Below are 8650 nucleotides of genomic sequence, written 5' to 3'. Positions count from 1 at the left end.
GGTAAGGATCTTAAGATGAGATCCTTGCGGATGAGAGTGGGCCCTAAATCCAACAGCAAGTATCCTTATAAGACAGCAAAGGAAAAGACAGACAGACACCCAGGGGAGAAGAGACTGGGCGATACACGTGCCAGTCAAGGAATACTAAGGATTGGCAGAAGCCACCCAAAGCTAGGAGAGCGACATGGAAAAGATTTTCCCTCAGAGCCTCCAGGAGGAATCAACTCTACCGACACCTTGATTTTGGACTTCAGGTCTCCGGGACTGTGAGAGAAGACTTTGTGGTCTTTTAAGCCACCCAGGTGTGGTTGTTTGCTACGGCAGCAGCCCGAGGGCAGGCTCCTCCCAGGCACATGCTTCCCTGCTCTCCACGCCCCCACTTCCCACCAGGCTGGCTGTTGTGGAGACAATCACTGGGGTGATCTTGCTGAGACCGAGCGAGCCACAAAATGGAATGAGCCTGGATTCTGAATCACTGCTCAGAAGGAGCAGAAACACCTGTGAGGCAGAAGCCACATTAACTGTGGTCAACTTCTGCTTTCTGTATTTATCTGTCACAGCAGCTAGCCAGACTTATCTTAACGAAATTCCACCCCCATAAAGCAGTACACTGACATTCTGGTTTGCACAGCAGTCTTGTGGCGTTTATAATCCTAGCCCGTCACTGAGATGCCATCTACGAATACACTGAGAAGTCCTGTTGTCAGAATGCAGAAGCTGAGAATCAGCCCCTCTCCATCAAAAAACAAAGCAAAACAAAACTGGGGCCCAGGGGCCCAGCCTGCACTCAGCCAGCACCTTGTGGTACCCCCAGTAGCGCCATCTCTCCCCCGGCACCCAAACCCTACCGGCTGTGCCAGCGGGGCCCAGAGCAGGAAGGACGGTGAGCCCAGGGCAAGTTCCCCACTTCTGCCCTTCCTGGGTGGAAACACACAATGTGTGGCTGGGAGGCGGCCTCCTCTCCAAGGGGAGACCCCAGGCCTGCGGGGGGTCAGGGTGGGGAAAGCAGCGCAGGCTGGCCAGGAGGGCCGGGAGAAAGGGCTTTTTTTGAGAGGCAGCAGAGGAAGCATGAAGAGGGGTGCACACAGAACTGGAATGCTGAAGCCGTGGGCCGGGCTCCCCTACCCAGGGCTCCATCTCCATCTGCCTCCCTCTCGTCACAGGTGCAGCGTACGTGGCTCTCTCTAGGGAGCCTGGCCAGGCAGACTTGATCTGTGGGGGTGCGACCAGGCCTCTGTTCACTCCAGCACTGAGCTCCTTGGTGGCAGGAATGTACCCTGTGGGACATTCTGCCCCGGGTGTCTGTAAAGCATGGGAGCAGTGGTAGTGGGTGATGCTGGAACCGGAGGCTAAAGTCGGATTGTGAAATGCCCAGGACACCATGAGAAGTTTGGACCCCACCCTGTGGATAGTGGGGTGACTCTCACTAGTGGTTTTTAAGATCTGCATTTTAGAGCATGAACTCTGGGAGCGGCGCCTACACAGAATAAGACCACAATATAAACATTTGTGTAGCTGAATGAAAGCAAAATTCAGTATTAATGCATCATTCTTCGTGTATCCTATTTCAGTCTCTCTATTACACACACATAACCCCCCCTCAGTTCCTCCTCCACCACCCTAAAAGCAAGGACATTATGTGGATGGCTAGTTTCCAACGGGCCCCCCAGACAGCAGGCTAGACCCAGCGTCCTGCAGCCCAAAGAGGTCACAGGTAAGGAGTGGAAGTGCCCTGTCTGGTTTTGGGAAAAGGCTAACTCAACCACACAGATAAGGCCACGTCATCCTCAATTTGCGCTCCAGGAGTGTAGATGCGTATGGGCAAGGATGCCCTGGGGCACAGTCAGCAGGGGGCTCTACCTATTAGCCTATGTGGTGGAGATATCAGGCCAGTGAGGTGTCCCCAGAATCCAGGGTTGTTTGGTTTTGTTTTATTTTTTTCTGTCTCTTTGGCTTCCTTCCCTTCCTTCTCTTGTCCCTGTCCTCCTGAGAATGTTCTTGGAAGCCTGTGGCCCAGAGAAGTCCTGCAGGGTCACCTGTGCCAGCGGTAAATCCCACCGCTCAGGCGCAGAAGTCGAGGGAGAGACCTGGGTAGCTTGGTGGGTTTGAGTCCATCCCTATGGGTCCAGCCCAAAGCTCTGCCCAGGGAGTGAGACACAAATGGTGTCAGACACTGTCCCTGCCCAGAGAAAGTGGCAATGGGTTATGTGACAACAGGTCAGGACAGGATTTAGCCAGGGGCTGAGAAACTTAGGACAATGGATCATCAGGAAAGAGAGAGACTGGCCGGAAGGGCAGAGGCACCAGAGAGCGCAATGGAAAGGACAGGGCTCCAGGTGAGCATCTTAAGACAAGAACGGGTGGCATCCAACCTGCCCATGGTCTGACGAGAGGAGGGGTCAGAGCCACCAGACAGAAGCCCAGAGCTGCTCAAATTCCAACTCCCTACCCCTGCCGAGGCTCAGGCTCTGCACCTTGCTCCTGCCTGAGATTCCATTAACCTTTCCCGACCTCTGCCGCCTTCCCCGCAGGCCTTGTAGGCCTGGTTCCTACCTTGGGTCTGCCTCAGTAGCTCTGCCAGATTCCCTCCATCCGCTGAGACCCTCTGGGAGGGAGCCTCTCCGCTGCCTTTGGACTATCTTTTAGCTGCGTCCACACCATGACTTCCGCTCCTGGGGCAGCCTCATTCCCGGGGGGAAGGGTCTTCAAGGCCTTTCCTCCAGGCAGGTCAAAAGAAAAAGGGGATTTTTATGGGCCCCGTCCCTGGAAATAAACACAGAGGACGAGGACTCAAATGGCCGCCGGGCACCACCTTGCGAGCGGGAATGGGGGCGGAACCAGAAGCACGGGTCGTGACAATCTGTAATAATAGATCACACCTGTAACTGCCGAATGGCTCCAGAACACTCAGAATGCAAGGAGCTCACCTGGATAAAACTAGATCAAACCCATCAAGCTCCTACTTGCCGAGGTGGGGAAAAGCCTAGTGGATACTTTGAGAGGCTTCCTTCATCCATCTGTACAAGAAACCCTGGAACTTACGTTAGATGAAAATGGACGACCCGTCTGTGTGATGCCCCAGCCGAGTGTTGGCCGGGGAACCAGCAGCTGCTTCTGGAGGGTCCCAGCTCCTCCGAAAGACCACCCTGCCTCACACAGGCTCTGCCCCATGATCCTTGGCCCATTGGCCCTGGGCCTCAGAATCCAGTCTGGGGCCTGCCTTTCCCAGCATTCCCACAACCTTCACTATCCCAGGACAAAAGAGCACATCATTACTTACTCAATAGGCCAAGAAGTTCCAAACGAGCCACCAGCCAACGTTAGGCTTTATTTTTATATGAATTAGAATCAGGAAGTGAAAAATCAGGACATTTGACATGAAAACCTACATTTCCATGGATAGTGATGATATTATATAACATTGTGAATGTACTTGATGCCACCAATTGTAACCTTAAAATGGTTAAATAGTAAAATGTTGTGTTATGTATATTTTATGAAAATAAAAAGAAATTTTAAGCTAGATTTCCAGCTTTGTAAAATTAGATTATTCTGCAAAATTGCCTTCCCACACAGCAATATTAGCACCTCGGCCATCTCTGCTCATTTCCTGCACACGAGGCTTGGTTGTTTTATAGGATCTGCCCAAGTCTTCCTGTAGATATTTGGCTTTAAGACCCTGGACTCACTCTTCGAAAAGTATATCAAGGTTCAAGAAAGTGTGGTTTTCAGGGTGGCCAATACCCTTGCCCCTCATACGTTACCTCCTCCCTGGAGGGAAGAGAGCCTGGACATCAGGAAGGCAGGGATCCAGCAGCAGCCTTCCATGGATCCCCAGCTGCTCCATGGACTCAGGACTTGCCCCATGTGGGCGCCCATCTGCCGCTCCCTCATCAATTGCATGGTAAGCCTGTCCTGTGAGTATGTCGGGGGAACAGTAAAGAAGGAGGGAGGTGGAGACCCGGAGTCCCAGGCAGGGGTCTGACCAGAATGAGCAGGGAAAGACGGGTGGGAGAGGTGCCGGAGAGGAAAGTAGGTGGGGTCCCTGGTGCCCAGAGGCTGGCACTGGGACTCCTGAGGAGAAACCCCAGGTTTAGAAATTGGACCCTGTTACGAGCTGAATTGCCACCCTCCCTCCACAACCCAAATTCATGTGTCCTAACCCCTAGTACCTGTGATTGTGACCTAGTTTGAAAACAGGGTTGTTGAAGATGTAATTAGTTAAGATGAGGTCATTACGGTAGGCCCTAATCCCATAGGACCACTGTACTTATAAAAGGGGGAAATCTGGACACAGACAGACACACACACACACAGGGAGAGCCATGTGATGCTGAAGGCAGAGATGGGAGATGCTTCTACAACCCAAGGAAGGCCAAAGATGGCCAGCAAACCACCAGAAGCTGGGGGAGAGGCCGGGCACTGATTCTCCTTCATGGCCGCCAGAAGGAACCAATCCTGCCAACACCTTGATCTCAGCCATCTGGCCTCCAGAACTGTGAGACAATACATCTCTGTTGTTCAGCCCCCCAGTCCATGGCACGTTGTTACAGCAGCCCTGGCAATCGGATACAGACTCGTTCCAAGTAGTTCTGGGATGGATCCCTCCCCTTTCCTGCCCTGAAATGGACATTAATAGGGAACAGGATTTGTCTATGTTCAGGGGAAAGGAAAGAGAGATATTTCTAGACAAAAAGTAACGTGAGCAGCAACAGGCACTGACAGGATGCTATTGCAATGGGGAGGGATGTGGGAGTTGTGTTAATAAGGCTAACCAACATTTCTCCGGCACCTCCTGTGTCAAACATCCTGAAAACAGTTTGTTCGAGGTCAGTATTAGTGCCACGCTCATTTTACATGTGAGAAAATTGTGGCTCGGGAAGTTTCAATGTGCCCAAGATTCTGTAAGGGGAAGTCATAATTTGAACCCAGAACCACAAGTTTGTTTGTAAATTTTCCGACCAGTGGAAAGAGGAATTGGTAACTTAAGGCTCACCCTGATCTCCTAGTTGACCTGGGCTCCCTCTGGTAGTTTAGCCTGGGGCTAGGTTGGGTCTCCTAGGACCAACGTGACCTGTAGCAGTTCCTCCCCTGTTAACCTCCATCCCACACATGGCCACTGGGCAGATTCAGTGTTAAACTAGCCAAACCAGAACAGAGAGTCAGGGCTGAGGCCAAGTTCTTACGCCATGTCTCTCCTGCTATGACTGGTGGCTACTGTGCAGGCGACCCAAGGGGCCTGTACACTGGCCGAGAGACTCATGGTGATTTGAGCACAGCCACACCAACACCTGTTGAAAAGGATTTTTACTTCACAGCTGCCAACAAAAACCTGAAAACAAACCCAAATGATCCCCCAAACATTCAGATTCAGAAAGAAAGGTCAAACACCTCTTCACCCAAGCAGTGGATCTGGGGAGAGGAATCCGGCCAGGTTTAGCTCATCGTGTGGGACAGAGGCTGAGCCGTCTTGTCTAACCTTGGAGTCTTTATGCACAGGTGCCTCCAAAAACTGCCTATGACATCCTTCATTAGAAACCCCTTTTTGATCCCTTAAGGCAGAATGGCCAAATCAGTCAGTCTTACATGCAGACGGGATCCTTGTGGCTGGGGCATTTGAAACGCAGGCACCATCACTCTCACAAACACGTAAATGTCGTGTTCTTGATGTGCTTTATGTATTCCATCTTCGTACTTAATCCTAAATTGCCTAAAGTCACACAGCCGGTAGACAGCGGGACTAGGATTGAAGGTCAACACTCCAGAGCTCATGCTTTTAGCTACCATACCACACTGCCTTCTTTAGGGAAGGAGATCAGTATATCACCCATTGAGCATTTGTAATATCCTCGCCATCAAAACCCGGCGTAAAGCAGCAGTAGCCAGCCCCTACTCCTTAGAGCTGCTAAGGACAAAATGCTGGGAGATACCTGCTCACCTTCCCCTGATTCCTTCAGTGCCTCCCAGAGGATTTTATCCTTCAGTTTTCCTCTCTACAAAGGAGACGCTTCAAGTGAAAAGAGTAGATTATCCCCATTAAACACTTGTGAATCTCAAAATAAAGGCATTTTGGCCAGAAGGTCTCATGGACAGCATCTGCCTAGGACAGCATCATCACAGTGGCTCATAACCTGTGCTTTGTCTCCACCAGCACAACCAGGGCAAAGGTGGTGGGAAGGAGGAGGGCCGAGGCAGCTTGCTTCTCTGTCCAGGTAGATGATGTAGACACTACTAAGGACCTTGCAACAATGCCTCCTTGTTCAGGATCCAGGACGTGGGACTTGGCCCCTCTTAATTATGCAAATATAACGTACCCATTGTTATAGCAGGATAAGTATCATCGTCTTTTTGTCCGTTTAAACCCTCCCCCTTAATATTATACACAGAAGTGGTCCCTGGAGGGAGGTGAATAAATTCATTTGGAGCAGAGCAGCCTCAGGATACAAAAGTGATAGTATCGGTCAGTATACGTTTATAAGTCAAGGTTATGCTGTGACAACAAATAATCCCCCAAATCACAATGTCTTAATACTACAAAGGTTTAGTTCTCACTCATGCTCCTTCTCATACTCACTCCAGAGCAGAAGTTGACTAGCTGGAATATTGCTGGTCCCCACAGTAGAGGAAAAGAGTGCCCTGAGGGCCAAACACTAGCAGTTAAATACTCTGGATCAGAAGTGACACAGGTCATTTCCATTCCAAGCCATTGACCAGACTGTGTGAAGACACAGGGAAAAGGTGGCTGTCTGCAAGCCAAGCAGAGAGAATTCAAAAGAAATCAACCTGCCAACACATTGATCTCAGACTACTAGCCTTCAGAACTGTGAACAGTTCTGTGAACGTTTGGAATTTGACCTTCGTCCCTAACAGGAATCACACTATGACAATTTCTAACTGACATTAAATTGCTGACCCCACCTCTACGGGCCTTTTCTTTCTTTCTTTCTTTTTTTGATGGAAGTAATTAGGTTTATTTATTTACTTACTTACTTGATGGAGGTACTGGGGATTGAACCCAAGACCTCATGCATAATAAGCATGCACTTTATCAGTTGAGCTATACCCTCCCCCCAGGGACCTTTTCTGTCTTAATGACTGATCTGAGTGTGATAATGCAATCCCCACCGCTGATATTGGAGTCATCCACTTAGCATTTGTTTGCTTGTTTTTTTCAATTTTCAAGTCGAATTCTGTCTTAGGAAGCAGGTCAGATAAGCATTATAATTCCCATTTTATGGATAATGAGACCAAGCCATGAAACAGTTAAATTGTTTAGCTCATAATTACAGTCAGTTCAGAGTTCTATCACCCCAGGAGAAGCTTCCTTTCCCAAGGCCACACTGTCTGGGGCTAATAAACATGTAATGCTTGTATTTATCTTTTTGATGAGACTGTTCAAACTAAAAGGGTGCCTTTTGGAAACTGATATTCAAGGTTCAGATCATCCAATCAGAGAAATAGAAAACTGCTTCTAGCCCAGCCTACACTTCACTTCGTGTTATTTCTCAGCTTCTCATTTTCTTCCTAGAATCTCATAAAAATTTTTCCAATCCCAAGCAGTGCCTCCACTGACCACTGGCTAAGCTTAGAATTAAAAAATTAAATCATTCCAAGGAAATCAAAGAAACATTAGGTGTTACTTTCTTATATTTCAGGGTATTCCTCCCCTTTTAGCATCCCACTGCCAAGCTGGTCAATCAGGGTCAAACCAGGATTGTTGGCATCCATTGAACAGAAAGCCATGAATTTCTAAATCTCTGTCAAGATTAGGATGCCAGTTGGCAGGGGAAGCTTAAAACAACAGACCTAATTTATGTAGTCTTATTTACTTTTATTCCTCCCACTGGAACAAGCCAGAAGCACCAATAAAAAAATAATCAGTGGGATGTCTCCAGAAGGAAGACCTCCCTTAATGTCCCTGGATGTCATCTCCCAAAATTTTTCCTAGTTACGGGGCTTCTCTGGCTGCCCAGAGCCCTTGAGGAAAGTCCTCATTTATCTCCCTGCCCCATTCTGAACATCCTTCAAAGAGCAAGGGTGGGGTGAGAGCTGAGGTGGTATTTCCCAGTCATTCTGGGCTGAGGAATTAAGACTCATATGGAGGTGAGCTTGTGCATGCTCATCTTGATCAGATTTCTTCCCTGCCTGGTTAAAATGCAATCAAGAGAACTGAAATGCTATGAAACTCCTTAAGAGTTTGGAAGGCATAGTGAATGTTCCTTCAAGCACCAGCAAAGATTGGTGGGAATTTAAAAAGGCTGTCTTTTCATCACCTTGGTCTGTCTCTGGCATGTCATGGTTAACAACTTCCTAGTAGTCCTCCCTCCCTAAAATTGCACAGACCTCCTCTTGGTTCACTTTGCAGTTTACTAGAATTTAGTGAGCCTCTGCTGTGTGTCAGGCAGTGTGCTAGATGCTGGCGATGCAGCAGTGAGCAAGGGCCACTGGATCCTTGTCCTCGGGGAGTTTTACAGTCAAGGGAAAAAAAGACAGACATTAAGTAATTTCAATAAAGGGTAGCAATCATTATGATAGCAGAAATGTCAAGGTAAGCAAGCAGGGAAACATTCCCCGCAGACAAAACAGCATATGTGACAGCTCAGAGCTTAGATGCGATGTAGAAAATAAGGCCGTGGGGGTAGGGGTGGGG

The sequence above is a fragment of the Camelus dromedarius genome, chromosome 20 (assembly GCF_036321535.1).
Source record: "Camelus dromedarius isolate mCamDro1 chromosome 20, mCamDro1.pat, whole genome shotgun sequence".
Classification (NCBI taxonomy): Eukaryota; Metazoa; Chordata; class Mammalia; order Artiodactyla; family Camelidae; genus Camelus; species Camelus dromedarius.
The sequence above is the reverse complement of the archived record's forward strand: the minus strand, read 5'-3'. Positions refer to the sequence as shown.